The following is a 21,225-nucleotide window of genomic DNA, read 5'->3' as shown; positions in this document are numbered from 1 at the left end:
ATCGCTCAAGGTTGTGCAGGAATAGTATAGCTCTAGCGTCTAGGAAAAGCTTTCACAGGTGCGAGGGCGGCACGCATAGCGTGGGAAGCTAGCCGCCGGAATAGCTATCTTCGAGAGCTATTCTATATTATATTGTCTTATACTTCGAGAGCTATGGCTGATGCTTTTCTCTATATATGTATTCATCTCATCTATGCGATCGCATGCGCGCGCTATTTCTTTGTCTCTGCGTGTAGTAGTTAAGAGAGCCAGTTTAAGGGCGGAGAAGAGGGAAGGAAAGGAAAGCAAACTTGCAGCGCCGTGGTTTTAAAGCGCAACCGTGGTAGAGAAACGGAAAGGCGATATAAGCATGCGTGGCAATGATACGCACACGACAAACTGCCTTACAATTTAGACTTGAGGGGTAGTTTCGTTAACAAACTATAACACGGCAATCAGCACTCGAATATAATTATAACCCTAATAATAATTGTAAATATTCATCTCATCTATAGGATCTAAAGCGCGCGCTGTTTCTTGTCTCTGCGTGTAGTAGTTAAGAGAGCCAGTTTAAGGGCGGAGAAGAGGGAAGGAAAGGAAAGCAAACTACAGCGCCGTGGTTTTAAAGCGCAACCGTGGTAGAGAAACGGAAAGACGATATAAGCATGCGTGGCCATGATACGCACACGACAAACTGCCTTACAATATTTAGACTTGAGGGGTAGTTTCGTTAACAAACTATAACACGGCAATCAGCACTCGAATAAATTATACCCCAAAAAATAATTGTAAATATTCATCTCATCTATAGGATCTAAAGCGCGCGCTGTTTCTTGCCTCTGCGTGTAGTAGTTAAGAGAGCCAGTTTAAGGGCGGAGAAGAGGGAAGGAAAGGAAAGCAAACTTGCAGCGCCGTGGTTTTAAAGCGCAACCGTGCTAGAGAAACGGAAAGGCGATATAAGCATGCGTGGCCATGATACGTACACGACAAACTGCCTTACAATTTAGACTTGAGGGGTAGTTTCGTTAACAAACTATAACACGGCAATCAGCACTCGAATATAATTATAACCCTAATAATAATTGTAAATATTCATCTCATCTATAGGATCTAAAGCGCGCGCTGTTTCTTGTCTCTGCGTGTAGTAGTTAAGAGAGCCAGTTTAAGGGCGGAGAAGAGGGAAGGAAAGGAAAGCAAACTTGCAGCGCCGTGGTTTTAAAGCGCAACCGTGGTAGAGAAACGGAAAGGCGATATAAGCATGCGTGGCCATGATACGCACACGACAAACTGCCTTACAATTTAGACTTGAGGGGTAGTTTCGTTAACAAACTATAACACGGCAATCAGCACTCGAATATAATTATAACCCTAATAATAATTGTAAATATTCATCTCATCTATAGGATCTAAAGCGCGCGCTGTTTCTTGTCTCTGCGTGTAGTAGTTAAGAGAGCCAGTTTAAGGGCGGAGAAGAGGGAAGGAAAGGAAAACAAACGTGCAGCGCCATGGTTTTAAAGCGCAACCGTGGTAGAGAAAGGGAAAGGCGATATAAGCATGCGTGGCCATGATACGCACACGACAAACCGCCTTACAACATTTAGACTTGAGGGGAAGCTTCGTTAACAAACTATAACACGGCAATCAGCACTCGAATACGACGAGATAAATTATTGAGACGTGGAAAATTCCCTTGAAATAAATCTGGTTTGCGAGACAAATGCTTGTATGTATTGAATCTCTTAAAAGATGAGGGGGGAAATATGCGCTCACCGAGAGGGCATCGTCAGCACGAGACCACCACCAGGCTACTTACGGGGATGTGGAGAGCTTCGCAGCCGGAACGAAGCCTCCCCTCTCCGCCGGCCAGGCGTGGAAAACGCGCTTTCCGATCGCTCAAGGTTGTGCAGGAATAGTATAGCTCTAGCGTCTAGGAAAAGCTTTCACAGGTGCGAGGGCGGCACGCATAGCGTGGGAAGCTAGCCGCCGGAATAGCTATCTTCGAGAGCTATTCTATATTATATTATATTATACTTCGAGAGCTTTGACTGATGCTTTTCTATATATATGTATTCATCTCATCTATGCGATCGCATGCGCGCGCTATTTCTTTGTCTCTGCGTGTAGTAGTTAAGAGAGTCAGTTTAAGGGCGGAGAAGAGGGAAGGAAAGGAAAGCAAACTTGCAGCGCCGTGGTTTTAAAGCGCAGCCGTGGTAGAGAAACGGAAAGACGATATAAGCATGCGTGGCCATGATACGCACACGACAAATTGCCTTACAATATTTAGACTTGAGGGGTAGTTTCGTTAACAAACTATAACACGGCAATCAGCACTCGAATAAATTATAACCCTAATAATAATTGTAAATATTCATCTCATCTATAGGATCTAAAGCGCGCGCTGTTTCTTGCCTCTGCGTGTAGTAGTTAAGAGAGCCAGTTTAAGGGCGGAGAAGAGGGAAGGAAAGGAAAGCAAACTTGCAGCGCCGTGGTTTTAAAGCGCAACCGTGGTAGAGAAACGGAAAGGCGATATAAGCATGAGTGGCCATGATACGCACACGACAAACTGCCTTACAATTTACACTTGAGGGGTAGTTTCGTTAACAAACTATAACACGGCAATCAACACTCGAATATCATTATAACCCTAATAATAATTGTAAATATTCATCTCATCTATAGGATCTAAAGCGCGCGATGTTTCTTGTCTCTGCGTGTAGTAGTTAAGAGAGCCAGTTTAAGGGCGGAGAAGAGGGAAGGAAAGGAAAGCAAACTTGCAGCGCCGTGGTTTTAAAGCGCAACCGTGGTAGAGAAACGGAAAGGCGATAAAAGCATGCGTGGCCATGATACGCACACGACAAACTGCCTTACAATTTAGACTTGAGGGGTAGTTTCGTTAACAAACTATAACACGGCAATCAGCACTCGAATATAATTATAACCCTAATAATAATTGTAAATATTCATCTCATCTATAGGATCTAAAGCGCGCGCTGTTTCTTGTCTCTGCGTGTAGTATAAGAGAGCCAGTTAAAGGCGGAGAAGAGGGAAGGAAAGGAAAGCAAACTTGCAGCGCCGTGATTTAAAGCGCAACCGTGGTAGAGAAACGGAAAGGCGATATAAGCATGAGTGGCCATGATACGCACACGACAAACTGCCTTACAATTTACACTTGAGGGGTAGTTTCGTTAACAAACTATAACACGGCAATCAACACTCGAATATCATTATAACCCTAATAATAATTGTAAATATTCATCTCATCTATAGGATCTAAAGCGCGCGCTGTTTCTTGTCTCTGCGTGTAGTAGTTAAGAGAGCCAGTTTAAGGGCGGAGAAGAGGGAAGGAAAGGAAAGCAAACTTGCAGCGCCGTGGTTTTAAAGCGCAACCGTGGTAGAGAAACGGAAAGGCGATATAAGCATGCGTGGCCATGATACGCACGCGACAAACTGCCTTACAATTTACACTTGAGGGGTAGTTTCGTTAACAAACTATAACACGGCAATCAGCACTCGAATATAATTATAACCCTAATAATAATTGTAAATATTCATCTCATCTATAGGATCTAAAGCGCGCGCTGTTTCTTGTCTCTGCGTGTAGTAGTTAAGAGAGCCAGTTTAAGGGCGGAGAAGAGGGAAGGAAAGGAAAGCAAACTTGCAGCGCCATGGTTTTAAAGCGCAACCGTGGTAGAGAAAGGGAAAGGCGATATAAGCATGCGTGGCCATGATACGCACACGAGAAACCGCCTTACAACATTTAGACTTGAGGGGAAGCTTCGTTAACAAACTATAACACGGCAATCAGCACTCGAATACGACGAGATAAATTATTGAGACGTGGAAAATTCCCTTGAAATAAATCTGGTTTGCGAGACAAATGCTTGTATGTATTGAATCTCTTAAAAGATGAGGGGGGGAAACGTGCGCTCACCGAGAGGGCATCGGCAGCACGAGACCACCACCAGGCTCCTTACGGGGATGTGGAGAGCTTCGCGGCCGGGACGAAGCCTCCCCTCTCCGCCGGCAGGCGTGGAAAACGCGCTTTCCGATCGCTCAAGGTTGTGCAGGAATAGTATAGCTCTAGCGTCTAGGAAAAGCTTTCACAGGTGCGAGGGCGGCACGCATAGCGTGGGAAGCTAGCCGCCGGAATAGCTATCTTCGAGAGCTATTCTATATTATAATATATTATACTTCGAGAGCTTTGACTGATGCTTTTCTATATATATGTATTCATCTCATCTATGCGATCGCATGCGCGCGCTATTTCTTTGTCTCTGCGTGTAGTAGTTAAGAGAGCCAGTTTAAGGGCGGAGAAGAGGGAAGGAAAGGAAAGCAAACTTGCAGCGCCATGGTTTTAAAGCGCAACCGTGGTAGAGAAACGGAAAGGTGATATAAGCATGCGTGGCCATGATACGTACACGACAAACTGCCTTACAATTTAGACTTGAGGGGTAGTTTCGTTAACAAACTATAACACGGCAATCAGCACTCGAATATAATTATAACCCTAATAATAATTGTAAATATTCATCTCATCTATAGGATCTAAAGCGCGCGCTGTTTCTTGTCTCTGCGTGTAGTAGTTAAGAGAGCCAGTTTAAGGGCGGAGAAGAGGGAAGGAAAGGAAAGCAAACTTGCAGCGCCGTGGTTTTAAAGCGCAACCGTGGTAGAGAAACGGAAAGACGATATAAGCATGCGTGGCCATGATACGCACACGACAAATTGCCTTACAATATTTAGACTTGAGGGGTAGTTTCGTTAACAAACTATAACACGGCAATCAGCACTCGAATAAATTATAACCCTAATAATAATTGTAAATATTCATCTCATCTATAGGATCTAAAGCGCGCGCTGTTTCTTGCCTCTGCGTTTAGTAGTTAAGAGAGCCAGTTTAAGGGCGGAGAAGAGGGAAGGAAAGGAAAGCAAACTTGCAGCGCCGTGGTTTTAAAGCGCAACCGTGGTAGAGAAACGGAAAGGCGATATAAGCATGCGTGGCCATGATACGTACACGACAAACTGCCTTACAATTTAGACTTGAGGGGTAGTTTCGTTAACAAACTATAACACGGCAATCGGCACTCGAATATAATTATAACCCTAATAATGTAAATATTCCTGTCATCTATAGGATCTAAAGCGCGCGCTGTTTCTTGTCTCTGCGTGTAGTAGTTAAGAGAGCCAGTTTAAGGGCGGAGAAGAGGGAAGGAAAGGAAAGCAAACTTCCAGCGCCATGGTTTTAAAGCGCAACCGTGGTAGAGAAAGGGAAAGGCGATATAAGCATGCGTGGCCATGATACGCACACGACAAACCGCCTTACAACATTTAGACTTGAGGGGAAGCTTCGTTAACAAACTATAACACGGCAATCAGCACTCGAATACGACGAGATAAATTATTGAGACGTGAAAAATTCCCTTGAAATAAATCTGGTTTGCGAGACAAATGCTTGTATGTATTGAATCTCTTAAAAGATGAGGGGGGAAATATGCGCTCACCGAGAGGGCATCGTCAGCACGAGACCACCACCAGGCTCCTTACGGGGATGTGGAGAGCTTCGCGGCCGGAACGAAGCCTCCCCTCTCCGCCGGCCAGGCGTGGAAAACGCGCTTTCCAATCGCTCAAGGTTGTGCAGGAATAGTATAGCTCTAGCGTCTAGGAAAAGCTTTCACAGGTGCGAGGGCGGCACGCAAGGCGTGGGAAGCTAGCCGCCGGAATAGCTATCTTCGAGAGCTATTCTATATTATATTATATTATACTTCGAGAGCTATGACTGACGCTTTTCTATATATATGTATTCATCTCATCTATAGGATCTAAAGCGCGCGCTGTTTCTTGCCTCTGCGTGTAGTAGTTAAGAGAGCCAGTTAAAGGCGGAGAAGAGGGAAGGAAAGGAAAGCAAACTTGCAGCGCCGTGATTTAAAGCGCAACCGTGGTAGAGAAACGGAAAGGCGATATAAGCATGAGTGGCCATGATACGCACACGACAAACTGCCTTACAATTTAGACTTGAGGGGTAGTTTCGTTAACAAACTATAACACGGCAATCAACACTCGAATATCATTATAACCCTAATAATAATTGTAAATATTCATCTCATCTATAGGATCTAAAGCGCGCGCTGTTTCTTGTCTCTGCGTGCAGTAGTTCAGAGAGCCAGTTTAAGGGCGGAGAAGAGGGAAGGAAAGGAAAGCAAACTTGCAGCGCCGTGGTTTTAAAGCGCAACCGTGGTAGAGAAACGGAAAGGCGATATAAGCATGCGTGGCCATGATACGCACACGACAAACTGCCTTACAATTTAGACTTGAGGGGTAGTTTCGTTAACAAACTATAACACGGCAATCAACACTCGAATATAATTATAACCCTAATAATAATTGTAAATATTCATCTCATCTATAGGATCTAAAGCGCGCGCTGTTTCTTGTCTCTGCGTGTAGTAGTTAAGAGAGCCAGTTTAAGGGCGGAGAAGAGGGAAGGAAAGGAAAGCAAACTTGCAGCGCCGTGGTTTTAAAGCGCAACCGTGGTAGAGAAAGGGAAAGGCGATATAAGCATGCGTGGCCATGATACGCACACGACAAACCGCCTTACAACATTTAGACTTGAGGGGAAGCTTCGTTAACAAACTATAACACGGCAATCAGCACTCGAATACGACGAGATAAATTATTGAGACGTGGAAAATTCCCTTGAAATAAATCTGGTTTGCGAGACAAATGCTTGTATGTATTGAATCTCTTAAAAGATGAGGGGGGAAACGTGCGCTCACCGAGAGGGCATCGTCAGCACGAGACCACCACCAGGCTCCTTACGGGGATGTGGAGAGCTTCGCGGCCGGGACGAAGCCTCCCCTCTCCGCCGGCAGGCGTGGAAAACGCGCTTTCCGATCGCTCAAGGTTGTGCAGGAATAGTATAGCTCTAGCGTCTAGGAAAAGCTTTCACAGGTGCGAGGGCGGCACGCATAGCGTGGGAAGCTAGCCGTCGGAATAGCTATCTTCGAGAGCTATTCTATATTATAATATATTATACTTCGAGAGCTTTGACTGATGCTTTTCTATATATATGTATTCATCTCATCTATGCGATCGCATGCGCGCGCTATTTCTTTGTCTCTGCGTGTAGTAGTTAAGAGAGCCAGTTTAAGGGCGGAGAAGAGGGAAGGAAAGGAAAGCAAACTTGCAGCGCCGTGGTTTTAAAGCGCAACCGTGGTAGAGAAACGGAAAGACGATATAAGCATGCGTGGCCATGATACGCACACGACAAACTGCCTTACAATATTTAGACTTGAGGGGTCGTTTCGTTAACAAAGTATAACACGGCAATCAGCACTCGAATAAATTATAACCCTAATAATAATTGTAAATATTCATCTCATCTATACGATCTAAAGCGCGCGCTGTTTCTTGCCTCTTCGTGTAGTAGTTAAGAGAGCCAGTTTAAGGGCGGAGAAGAGGGAAGGAAAGGAAAGCAAACTTGCAGCGCCGTGGTTTTAAAGCGCAACCGTGGTAGAGAAACGGAAAGGTGATATAAGCATGCGTGGCCATGATACGTACACGACAAACTGCCTTACAATTTAGACTTGAGGGGTAGTTTCGTTAACAAACTATAACACGGCAATCAGCACTCGAATATAATTATAACCCTAATAATAATTGTAAATATTCATCTCATCTATAGGATCTAAAGCGCGCGCTGTTTCTTGTCCCTGCGTGTAGTAGTTAAGAGAGCCAGTTTAAGGGCGGAGAAGAGGGAAGGAAAGGAAAGCAAACTTGCAGCGCCGTGGTTTTAAAGCGCAACCGTGGTAGAGAAAGGGAAAGGCGATATAAGCATGCGTGGCCATGATACGCACACGACAAACCGCCTTACAACATTTAGACTTGAGGGGAAGCTTCGTTAACAAACTATAACACGGCAATCAGCACTCGAATACGACGAGATAAATTATTGAGACGTGGAAAATTCCCTTGAAATAAATCTGGTTTGCGAGACAAATGCTTGTATGTATTGAATCTCTTAAAAGATGAGGGGGGAAACGTGCGCTCACCGAGAGGGCATGGTCAGCACGAGACCACCACCAGGCTACTTACGGGGATGTGGAGAGCTTCGCAGCCGGAACGAAGCCTCCCCTCTCCGCCGGCCAGGCGTGGAAAACGCGCTTTCCGATCGCTCAAGGTTGTGCAGGAATAGTATAGCTCTAGCGTCTAGGAAAAGCTTTCACAGGTGCGAGGGCGGCACGCATAGCGTGGGAAGCTAGCCGCCGGAATAGCTATCTTCGAGAGCTATTCTATATTATATTATATTATACTTCGAGAGCTTTGACTGATGCTTTTCTATATATATGTATTCATCTCATCTATGCGATCGCATGCGCGCGCTATTTCTTTGTCTCTGCGTGTAGTAGTTAAGAGAGTCAGTTTAAGGGCGGAGAAGAGGGAAGGAAAGGAAAGCAAACTTGCAGCGCCGTGGTTTTAAAGCGCAGCCGTGGTAGAGAAACGGAAAGACGATATAAGCATGCGTGGCCATGATACGCACACGACAAATTGCCTTACAATATTTAGACTTGAGGGGTAGTTTCGTTAACAAACTATAACACGGCAATCAGCACTCGAATAAATTATAACCCTAATAATAATTGTAAATATTCATCTCATCTATAGGATCTAAAGCGCGCGCTGTTTCTTGCCTCTGCGTGTAGTAGTTAAGAGAGCCAGTTTAAGGGCGGAGAAGAGGGAAGGAAAGGAAAGCAAACTTGCAGCGCCGTGGTTTTAAAGCGCAACCGTGGTAGAGAAACGGAAAGGCGATATAAGCATGAGTGGCCATGATACGCACACGACAAACTGCCTTACAATTTACACTTGAGGGGTAGTTTCGTTAACAAACTATAACACGGCAATCAACACTCGAATATCATTATAACCCTAATAATAATTGTAAATATTCATCTCATCTATAGGATCTAAAGCGCGCGATGTTTCTTGTCTCTGCGTGTAGTAGTTAAGAGAGCCAGTTTAAGGGCGGAGAAGAGGGAAGGAAAGGAAAGCAAACTTGCAGCGCCGTGGTTTTAAAGCGCAACCGTAGTAGAGAAACGGAAAGGCGATAAAAGCATGCGTGGCCATGATACGCACACGACAAACTGCCTTACAATTTAGACTTGAGGGGTAGTTTCGTTAACAAACTATAACACGGCAATCAGCACTCGAATATAATTATAACCCTAATAATAATTGTAAATATTCATCTCATCTATAGGATCTAAAGCGCGCGCTGTTTCTTGTCTCTGCGTGTAGTATAAGAGAGCCAGTTAAAGGCGGAGAAGAGGGAAGGAAAGGAAAGCAAACTTGCAGCGCCGTGATTTAAAGCGCAACCGTGGTAGAGAAACGGAAAGACGATATAAGCATGCGTGGCCATGATACGCACACGACAAACTGCCTTACAATATTTAGACTTGAGGGGTCGTTTCGTTAACAAACTATAACACGGCAATCAGCACTCGAATAAATTATAACCCTAATAATAATTGTAAATATTCATCTCATCTATAGGATCTAAAGCGCGCGCTGTTTCTTGCCTCTGCGTGTAGTAGTTAAGAGAGCCAGTTTAAGGGCGGAGAAGAGGGAAGGAAAGGAAAGCAAACTTGCAGCGCCGTGGTTTTAAAGCGCAACCGTGGTAGAGAAACGGAAAGACGATATAAGCATGCGTGGCCATGATACGCACACGACAAATTGCCTTACAATATTTAGACTTGAGGGGTAGTTTCGTTAACAAACTATAACACGGCAATCAGCACTCGAATAAATTATAACCCTAATAATAATTGTAAATATTCATCTCATCTATAGGATCTAAAGCGCGCGCTGTTTCTTGCCTCTGCGTTTAGTAGTTAAGAGAGCCAGTTTAAGGGCGGAGAAGAGGGAAGGAAAGGAAAGCAAACTTGCAGCGCCGTGGTTTTAAAGCGCAACCGTGGTAGAGAAACGGAAAGGCGATATAAGCATGCGTGGCCATGATACGTACACGACAAACTGCCTTACAATTTAGACTTGAGGGGTAGTTTCGTTAACAAACTATAACACGGCAATCGGCACTCGAATATAATTATAACCCTAATAATGTAAATATTCCTGTCATCTATAGGATCTAAAGCGCGCGCTGTTTCTTGTCTCTGCGTGTAGTAGTTAAGAGAGCCAGTTTAAGGGCGGAGAAGAGGGAAGGAAAGGAAAGCAAACTTGCAGCGCCGTGGTTTTAAAGCGCAACCGTGGTAGAGAAACGGAAAGGCGATATAAGCATGCGTGGCCATGATACGCACACGACAAACTGCCTTACAATTTAGACTTGAGGGGTAGTTTCGTTAACAAACTATAACACGGCAATCAGCACTCGAATATAATTATAACCCTAATAATAATTGTAAATATTCATCTCATCTATAGGATCTAAAGCGCGCGCTGTTTCTTGTCTCTGCGTGTAGTAGTTAAGAGAGCCAGTTTAAGGGCGGAGAAGAGGGAAGGAAAGGAAAGCAAACTTCCAGCGCCATGGTTTTAAAGCGCAACCGTGGTAGAGAAAGGGAAAGGCGATATAAGCATGCGTGGCCATGATACGCACACGACAAACCGCCTTACAACATTTAGACTTGAGGGGAAGCTTCGTTAACAAACTATAACACGGCAATCAGCACTCGAATACGACGAGATAAATTATTGAGACGTGGAAAATTCCCTTGAAATAAATCTGGTTTGCGAGACAAATGCTTGTATGTATTGAATCTCTTAAAAGATGAGGGGGGAAACGTGCGCTCACCGAGAGGGCATCGTCAGCACGAGACCACCACCAGGCTCCTTACGGGGATGTGGAGAGCTTCGCGGCCGGAACGAAGCCTCCCCTCTCCGCCGGCCAGGCGTGGAAAACGCGCTTTCCAATCGCTCAAGGTTGTGCAGGAATAGTATAGCTCTAGCGTCTAGGAAAAGCTTTCACAGGTGCGAGGGCGGCACGCAAGGCGTGGGAAGCTAGCCGCCGGAATAGCTATCTTCGAGAGCTATTCTATATTATATTATATTATACTTCGAGAGCTATGACTGACGCTTTTCTATATATATGTATTCATCTCATCTATAGGATCTAAAGCGCGCGCTGTTTCTTGCCTCTGCGTGTAGTAGTTAAGAGAGCCAGTTAAAGGCGGAGAAGAGGGAAGGAAAGGAAAGCAAACTTGCAGCGCCGTGATTTAAAGCGCAACCGTGGTAGAGAAACGGAAAGGCGATATAAGCATGAGTGGCCATGATACGCACACGACAAACTGCCTTACAATTTAGACTTGAGGGGTAGTTTCGTTAACAAACTATAACACGGCAATCAACACTCGAATATCATTATAACCCTAATAATAATTGTAAATATTCATCTCATCTATAGGATCTAAAGCGCGCGCTGTTTCTTGTCTCTGCGTGCAGTAGTTCAGAGAGCCAGTTTAAGGGCGGAGAAGAGGGAAGGAAAGGAAAGCAAACTTGCAGCGCCGTGGTTTTAAAGCGCAACCGTGGTAGAGAAACGGAAAGGCGATATAAGCATGCGTGGCCATGATACGCACACGACAAACTGCCTTACAATTTAGACTTGAGGGGTAGTTTCGTTAACAAACTATAACACGGCAATCAACACTCGAATATAATTATAACCCTAATAATAATTGTAAATATTCATCTCATCTATAGGATCTAAAGCGCGCGCTGTTTCTTGTCTCTGCGTGTAGTAGTTAAGAGAGCCAGTTTAAGGGCGGAGAAGAGGGAAGGAAAGCAAAGCAAACTTGCAGCGCCGTGGTTTTAAAGCGCAACCGTGGTAGAGAAAGGGAAAGGCGATATAAGCATGCGTGGCCATGATACGCACACGACAAACCGCCTTACAACATTTAGACTTGAGGGGAAGCTTCGTTAACAAACTATAACACGGCAATCAGCACTCGAATACGACGAGATAAATTATTGAGACGTGGAAAATTCCCTTGAAATAAATCTGGTTTGCGAGACAAATGCTTGTATGTATTGAATCTCTTAAAAGATGAGGGGGGAAACGTGCGCTCACCGAGAGGGCATCGTCAGCACGAGACCACCACCAGGCTCCTTACGGGGATGTGGAGAGCTTCGCGGCCGGGACGAAGCCTCCCCTCTCCGCCGGCAGGCGTGGAAAACGCGCTTTCCGATCGCTCAAGGTTGTGCAGGAATAGTATAGCTCTAGCGTCTAGGAAAAGCTTTCACAGGTGCGAGGGCGGCACGCATAGCGTGGGAAGCTAGCCGTCGGAATAGCTATCTTCGAGAGCTATTCTATATTATAATATATTATACTTCGAGAGCTTTGACTGATGCTTTTCTATATATATGTATTCATCTCATCTATGCGATCGCATGCGCGCGCTATTTCTTTGTCTCTGCGTGTAGTAGTTAAGAGAGCCAGTTTAAGGGCGGAGAAGAGGGAAGGAAAGGAAAGCAAACTTGCAGCGCCGTGGTTTTAAAGCGCAACCGTGGTAGAGAAACGGAAAGACGATATAAGCATGCGTGGCCATGATACGCACACGACAAACTGCCTTACAATATTTAGACTTGAGGGGTCGTTTCGTTAACAAAGTATAACACGGCAATCAGCACTCGAATAAATTATAACCCTAATAATAATTGTAAATATTCATCTCATCTATAGGATCTAAAGCGCGCGCTGTTTCTTGCCTCTGCGTGTAGTAGTTAAGAGAGCCAGTTTAAGGGCGGAGAAGAGGGAAGGAAAGGAAAGCAAACTTGCAGCGCCGTGGTTTTAAAGCGCAACCGTGGTAGAGAAACGGAAAGGTGATATAAGCATGCGTGGCCATGATACGTACACGACAAACTGCCTTACAATTTAGACTTGAGGGGTAGTTTCGTTAACAAACTATAACACGGCAATCAGCACTCGAATATAATTATAACCCTAATAATAATTGTAAATATTCATCTCATCTATAGGATCTAAAGCGCGCGCTGTTTCTTGTCCCTGCGTGTAGTAGTTAAGAGAGCCAGTTTAAGGGCGGAGAAGAGGGAAGGAAAGGAAAGCAAACTTGCAGCGCCGCGGTTTTAAAGCGCAACCGTGGTAGAGAAGCGGAAAGGCGATATAAGCATGCGTGGCCATGATACGCACACGACAAACTGCCTTACAATTTATACTTGAGGGGTAGTTTCGTTAACAAACTATAACACGGCAATCAGCACTCGAATATAATTATAACCCTAATAATAATTGTAAATATTCATCTCATCTATAGGATCTAAAGCGCGCGCTGTTTCTTGTCTCTGCGTGTAGTAGTTAAGAGAGCCAGTTTAAGGGCGGAGAAGAGGGAAGGAAAGGAAAGCAAACTTGCAGCGCCATGGTTTTAAAGCGCAACCGTGGTAGAGAAAGGGAAAGGCGATATAAGCATGCGTGGCCATGATACGCACACGAAAAACCGCCTTACAACATTTAGGCTTCAGGGGAAGCTTCGTTAACAAACTATAACACGGCAATCAGCACTCGAATACGACGAGATAAATTATTGAGACGTGGAAAATTCCCTTGAAATAAATCTGGTTTGCGAGACAAATGCTTGTATGTATTGAATCTCTAAAAATGATGAGGGGGGAAATATGCGCTCACCGAGAGGGCATCGTCAGCACGAGACCACCACCAGGCTCCTTACGGGGATGTGGAGAGCTTCGCGGCCGGAACGAAGCCTCCCCTCTCCGCCGGCCAGGCGTGGAAAACGCGCTTTCCGATCGCTCAAGGTTGTGCAGGAATAGTATAGCTCTAGCGTCTAGGAAAAGCTTTCACAGGTGCGAGGGCGGCACGCATAGCGTGGGAAGCTAGCCGCCGGAATAGCTATCTTCGAGAGCTATTCTATTTTATATTATATTATACTTCGAGAGCTATGACTGATGCTTTTCTATATATATGTATTCATCTCATCTATGCGACCGCATGCGCGCGCTATTTCTTTGTCTCTGCGTGTAGTAGTTAAGAGAGCCAGTTTAAGGGCGGAGAAGAGGGAAGGAAAGGAAAGCAAACTTGCAGCGCCGTGGTTTTAAAGCGCAACCGTGGTAGAGAAACGGAAAGACGATATAAGCATGCGTGGCCATGATACGCACACGACAAACTGCCTTACAATATTTAGACTTGAGGGGTAGTTTCGTTAACAAACTATAACACGGCAATCAGCACTCGAATAAGTTATAACCCTAATAATAATTGTAAATATTCATCTCATCTATAGGATCTAAAGCGCGCGCTGTTTCTTGCCTCTGCGTGTAGTAGTTAAGAGAGCCAGTTTAAGGGCGGAGAAGAGGGAAGGAAAGGAAAGCAAACTTGCAGCGCCATGGTTTTAAAGCGCAACCGTGGTAGAGAAAGGGAAAGGCGATATAAGCATGCGTGGCCATGATACGCACACGAAAAACCGCCTTACAACATTTAGGCTTCAGGGGAAGCTTCGTGAACAAACTATAACACGGCAATCAGCACTCGAATACGACGAGATAAATTATTGAGACGTGGAAAATTCTCTTGAAATAAATCTGGTTTGCGAGACAAATGCTTGTATGTATTGAATCTCTTAAAAGATGAGGGGGGAAATATGCGCTCACCGAGAGGGCATCGTCAGCACGAGACCACCACCAGGCTCCTTACGGGGATGTGGAGAGCTTCGCGGCCGGAACGAAGCCTCCCCTCTCCGCTGGCCAGGCGTGGAAAACGCGCTTTCCGATCGCTCAAGGTTGTGCAGGAATAGTATAGCTCTAGCGTCTAGGAAAAGCTTTCACAGGTCCGAGGGCGGCACGCATAGCGTGGGAAGCTAGCCGCCGGAATAGCTATCTTCGAGAGCTATTCTATATTATATTATATTAAACTTCGAGAGCTATGACTGATGCTTTTCTATATATATGTATTCATCTCATCTCTGCGATCGCATGCGCGCGCTATTTCTTTGTCTCTGCGTGTAGTAGTTAAGAGAGCCAGTTTAAGGGCGGAGAAGAGGGAAGGAAAGGAAAGCAAACTTGCAGCGCCGTGGTTTTAAAGCGCAACCGTGGTAGAGAAACGGAAAGACGATATAAGCATGCGTGGCCATGATACGCACACGACAAACTGCCTTACAATATTTAGACTTGAGGGGTAGTTTCGTTAACAAACTATAACACGGCAATCAGCACTCGAATAAATTATAACCCTAATAATAATTGTAAATATTCATCTCATCTATAGGATCTAAAGCGCGCGCTGTTTCTTGCCTCTGCGTGTAGTAGTTAAGAGAGCCAGTTTAAGGCCGGAGAAGAGGGAAGGAAAGGAAAGCAAACTTGCAGCGCCGTGGTTTTAAAGCGCAACCGTGGTAGAGAAACGGAAAGGCGATATAAGCATGCGTGGCCATGATACGCACACGACAAACTGCCTTACAATTTAGACTTGAGGGGTAGTTTCGTTAACAAACTATAACACGGCAATCGGCACTCGAATATAATTATAACCCTAATAATGTAAATATTCCTCTCATCTATAGGATCTAAAGCGCGCGCTGTTTCTTGTCTCTGCGTGTAGTAGTTAAGAGAGCCAGTTTAAGGGCGGAGAAGAGGGAAGGAAAGGAAAGCAAACTTGCAGCGCCGTGGTTTTAAAGCGCAACCGTGGTAGAGAAACGGAAAGGCGATATAAGCATGCGTGGCCATGATACGCACACGACAAACTGCCTTACAATTTAGACTTGAGGGGTAGTTTCGTTAACAAACTATAACACGGCAATCAACACTCGAATATAATTATAACCCTAATAATAATTGTAAATATTCATCTCATCTATAGGATCTAAAGCGCGCGCTGTTTCTTGTCTCTGCGTGTAGTAGTTAAGAGAGCCAGTTTAAGGGCGGAGAAGAGGGAAGGAAAGCAAAGCAAACTTGCAGCGCCGTGGTTTTAAAGCGCAACCGTGGTAGAGAAAGGGAAAGGCGATATAAGCATGCGTGGCCATGATACGCACACGACAAACCGCCTTACAACATTTAGACTTGAGGGGAAGCTTCGTTAACAAACTATAACACGGCAATCAGCACTCGAATACGACGAGATAAATTATTGAGACGTGGAAAATTCCCTTGAAATAAATCTGGTTTGCGAGACAAATGCTTGTATGTATTGAATCTCTTAAAAGATGAGGGGGGAAACGTGCGCTCACCGAGAGGGCATCGTCAGCACGAGACCACCACCAGGCTCCTTACGGGGATGTGGAGAGCTTCGCGGCCGGGACGAAGCCTCCCCTCTCCGCCGGCAGGCGTGGAAAACGCGCTTTCCGATCGCTCAAGGTTGTGCAGGAATAGTATAGCTCTAGCGTCTAGGAAAAGCTTTCACAGGTGCGAGGGCGGCACGCATAGCGTGGGAAGCTAGCCGTCGGAATAGCTATCTTCGAGAGCTATTCTATATTATAATATATTATACTTCGAGAGCTTTGACTGATGCTTTTCTATATATATGTATTCATCTCATCTATGCGATCGCATGCGCGCGCTATTTCTTTGTCTCTGCGTGTAGTAGTTAAGAGAGCCAGTTTAAGGGCGGAGAAGAGGGAAGGAAAGGAAAGCAAACTTGCAGCGCCGTGGTTTTAAAGCGCAACCGTGGTAGAGAAACGGAAAGACGATATAAGCATGCGTGGCCATGATACGCACACGACAAACTGCCTTACAATATTTAGACTTGAGGGGTCGTTTCGTTAACAAAGTATAACACGGCAATCAGCACTCGAATAAATTATAACCCTAATAATAATTGTAAATATTCATCTCATCTATAGGATCTAAAGCGCGCGCTGTTTCTTGCCTCTGCGTGTAGTAGTTAAGAGAGCCAGTTTAAGGGCGGAGAAGAGGGAAGGAAAGGAAAGCAAACTTGCAGCGCCGTGGTTTTAAAGCGCAACCGTGGTAGAGAAACGGAAAGGTGATATAAGCATGCGTGGCCATGATACGTACACGACAAACTGCCTTACAATTTAGACTTGAGGGGTAGTTTCGTTAACAAACTATAACACGGCAATCAGCACTCGAATATAATTATAACCCTAATAATAATTGTAAATATTCATCTCATCTATAGGATCTAAAGCGCGCGCTGTTTCTTGTCCCTGCGTGTAGTAGTTAAGAGAGCCAGTTTAAGGGCGGAGAAGAGGGAAGGAAAGGAAAGCAAACTTGCAGCGCCGCGGTTTTAAAGCGCAACCGTGGTAGAGAAGCGGAAAGGCGATATAAGCATGCGTGGCCATGATACGCACACGACAAACTGCCTTACAATTTATACTTGAGGGGTAGTTTCGTTAACAAACTATAACACGGCAATCAGCACTCGAATATAATTATAACCCTAATAATAATTGTAAATATTCATCTCATCTATAGGATCTAAAGCGCGCGCTGTTTCTTGTCTCTGCGTGTAGTAGTTAAGAGAGCCAGTTTAAGGGCGGAGAAGAGGGAAGGAAAGGAAAGCAAACTTGCAGCGCCATGGTTTTAAAGCGCAACCGTGGTAGAGAAAGGGAAAGGCGATATAAGCATGCGTGGCCATGATACGCACACGAAAAACCGCCTTACAACATTTAGGCTTCAGGGGAAGCTTCGTTAACAAACTATAACACGGCAATCAGCACTCGAATACGACGAGATAAATTATTGAGACGTGGAAAATTCCCTTGAAATAAATCTGGTTTGCGAGACAAATGCTTGTATGTATTGAATCTCTAAAAATGATGAGGGGGGAAATATGCGCTCACCGAGAGGGCATCGTCAGCACGAGACCACCACCAGGCTCCTTACGGGGATGTGGAGAGCTTCGCGGCCGGAACGAAGCCTCCCCTCTCCGCCGGCCAGGCGTGGAAAACGCGCTTTCCGATCGCTCAAGGTTGTGCAGGAATAGTATAGCTCTAGCGTCTAGGAAAAGCTTTCACAGGTGCGAGGGCGGCACGCATAGCGTGGGAAGCTAGCCGCCGGAATAGCTATCTTCGAGAGCTATTCTATTTTATATTATATTATACTTCGAGAGCTATGACTGATGCTTTTCTATATATATGTATTCATCTCATCTATGCGACCGCATGCGCGCGCTATTTCTTTGTCTCTGCGTGTAGTAGTTAAGAGAGCCAGTTTAAGGGCGGAGAAGAGGGAAGGAAAGGAAAGCAAACTTGCAGCGCCGTGGTTTTAAAGCGCAACCGTGGTAGAGAAACGGAAAGACGATATAAGCATGCGTGGCCATGATACGCACACGACAAACTGCCTTACAATATTTAGACTTGAGGGGTAGTTTCGTTAACAAACTATAACACGGCAATCAGCACTCGAATAAGTTATAACCCTAATAATAATTGTAAATATTCATCTCATCTATAGGATCTAAAGCGCGCGCTGTTTCTTGCCTCTGCGTGTAGTAGTTAAGAGAGCCAGTTTAAGGGCGGAGAAGAGGGAAGGAAAGGAAAGCAAACTTGCAGCGCCATGGTTTTAAAGCGCAACCGTGGTAGAGAAAGGGAAAGGCGATATAAGCATGCGTGGCCATGATACGCACACGAAAAACCGCCTTACAACATTTAGGCTTCAGGGGAAGCTTCGTGAACAAACTATAACACGGCAATCAGCACTCGAATACGACGAGATAAATTATTGAGACGTGGAAAATTCTCTTGAAATAAATCTGGTTTGCGAGACAAATGCTTGTATGTATTGAATCTCTTAAAAGATGAGGGGGGAAATATGCGCTCACCGAGAGGGCATCGTCAGCACGAGACCACCACCAGGCTCCTTACGGGGATGTGGAGAGCTTCGCGGCCGGAACGAAGCCTCCCCTCTCCGCTGGCCAGGCGTGGAAAACGCGCTTTCCGATCGCTCAAGGTTGTGCAGGAATAGTATAGCTCTAGCGTCTAGGAAAAGCTTTCACAGGTCCGAGGGCGGCACGCATAGCGTGGGAAGCTAGCCGCCGGAATAGCTATCTTCGAGAGCTATTCTATATTATATTATATTAAACTTCGAGAGCTATGACTGATGCTTTTCTATATATATGTATTCATCTCATCTCTGCGATCGCATGCGCGCGCTATTTCTTTGTCTCTGCGTGTAGTAGTTAAGAGAGCCAGTTTAAGGGCGGAGAAGAGGGAAGGAAAGGAAAGCAAACTTGCAGCGCCGTGGTTTTAAAGCGCAACCGTGGTAGAGAAACGGAAAGACGATATAAGCATGCGTGGCCATGATACGCACACGACAAACTGCCTTACAATATTTAGACTTGAGGGGTAGTTTCGTTAACAAACTATAACACGGCAATCAGCACTCGAATAAATTATAACCCTAATAATAATTGTAAATATTCATCTCATCTATAGGATCTAAAGCGCGCGCTGTTTCTTGCCTCTGCGTGTAGTAGTTAAGAGAGCCAGTTTAAGGCCGGAGAAGAGGGAAGGAAAGGAAAGCAAACTTGCAGCGCCGTGGTTTTAAAGCGCAACCGTGGTAGAGAAACGGAAAGGCGATATAAGCATGCGTGGCCATGATACGCACACGACAAACTGCCTTACAATTTAGACTTGAGGGGTAGTTTCGTTAACAAACTATAACACGGCAATCGGCACTCGAATATAATTATAACCCTAATAATGTAAATATTCCTCTCATCTATAGGATCTAAAGCGCGCGCTGTTTCTTGTCTCTGCGTGTAGTAGTTAAGAGAGCCAGTTTAAGGGCGGAGAAGAGGGAAGGAAAGGAAAGCAAACTTGCAGCGCCGTGGTTTTAAAGCGCAACCGTGGTAGAGAAACGGAAAGGCGATATAAGCATGCGTGGCCATGATACGCACACGACAAACTGCCTTACAATTTAGACTTGAGGGGTAGTTTCGTTAACAAACTATAACAGGGCAATCAGCACTCGAATATAGTTATAACCCTAATAATAATTGTAAATATTCATCTCATCTATAGGATCTAAAGCGCGCGCTGTTTCTTGTCTCTGCGTGTAGTAGTTAAGAGACCCAGTTTAAGGGCGGAGAAGAGGGAAGGAAAGGAAAGCAAACTTGCAGCGCCGTGGTTTTAAAGCGCAACCGTGGTAGAGAAAGGGAAAGGCGATATAAGCATGCGTGGCCATGTGACGCACACGACAAACCGCCTTACAACATTTAGACTTGAGGGGAAGCTTCGTTAACAAACTATAACACGGCAATCAGCACTCGAATACGACGAGATAAATTATTGAGACGTGGAAAATTCCCTTGAAATAAATCTGGTTTGCGAGACAAATGCTTGTATGTATTGAATGTCTTAAAAGATGAGGGGGGAAATATGCGCTCACCGAGAGGGCATCGTCAGCACGAGACCACCACCAGGCTCCTTACGGGGATGTGGATAGCTTCGCGGCCGGAACGAAGCCTCCCCTCTCCGCCGGCCAGGCGTGGAAAACGCGCTTTCCCATCGCTCAAGGTTGTGCAGGAATAGTATAGCTCTAGCGTCTAGGAAAAGCTTTCACAGGTGCGAGGGCGGCACGCATAGCGTGGGAAGCTAGCCGCCGGAATAGCTATCTTCGAGAGCTATTCTATATTATATTATATTATACTTCGAGAGCTATGACTGATGCTTTTCTATATATATGTATTCATCTCATCTATGCGATCGCATGCGCGCGCTATTTCTTTGTCTCTGCGTGTAGTAGTTAAGAGAGCCAGTTTAAGGGCGGAGAAGAGGGAAGGAAAGGAAAGCAAACTTGCAGCGCCGTGGTTTTAAAGCGCAACCGTGGTAGAGAAACGGAAAGACGATATAAGCATGCGTGGCCATGATACGCACACGACAAACTGCCTAACAATATTAAGACTTGAGGGGTAGTTTCGTTAACAAACTATAACACGGCAATCAGCACTCGAATAAATTATAACCCTAATAATAATTGTAAATATTCATCTCATCTATAGGATCTAAAGCGCGCGCTGTTTCTTGCCTCTGCGTGTAGTAGTTAAGAGAGCCAGTTTAAGGGCGGAGAAGAGGGAAGGAAAGGAAAGCAAACTTGCAGCGCCGTGGTTTTAAAGCGCAACCGTGGTAGAGAAACGGAAAGGCGATATAAGCATGCGTGGCCATGATACGCACACGACAAACTGCCTTACAATTTAGACTTGAGGGGTAGTTTCGTTAACAAACTATAACACGGCAATCAGCACTCGAATATAATTATAACCCTAATAATAATTGTAAATATTCATCTCATCTATAGGATCTAAAGCGCGCGCTGTTTCTTGTCTCT

This window comes from Dermacentor variabilis, chromosome 10 (genome assembly GCF_050947875.1).
Source record: "Dermacentor variabilis isolate Ectoservices chromosome 10, ASM5094787v1, whole genome shotgun sequence".
NCBI classification, from domain to species: Eukaryota; Metazoa; Arthropoda; class Arachnida; order Ixodida; family Ixodidae; genus Dermacentor; species Dermacentor variabilis.
This window is presented reverse-complemented; position numbering follows the sequence as displayed.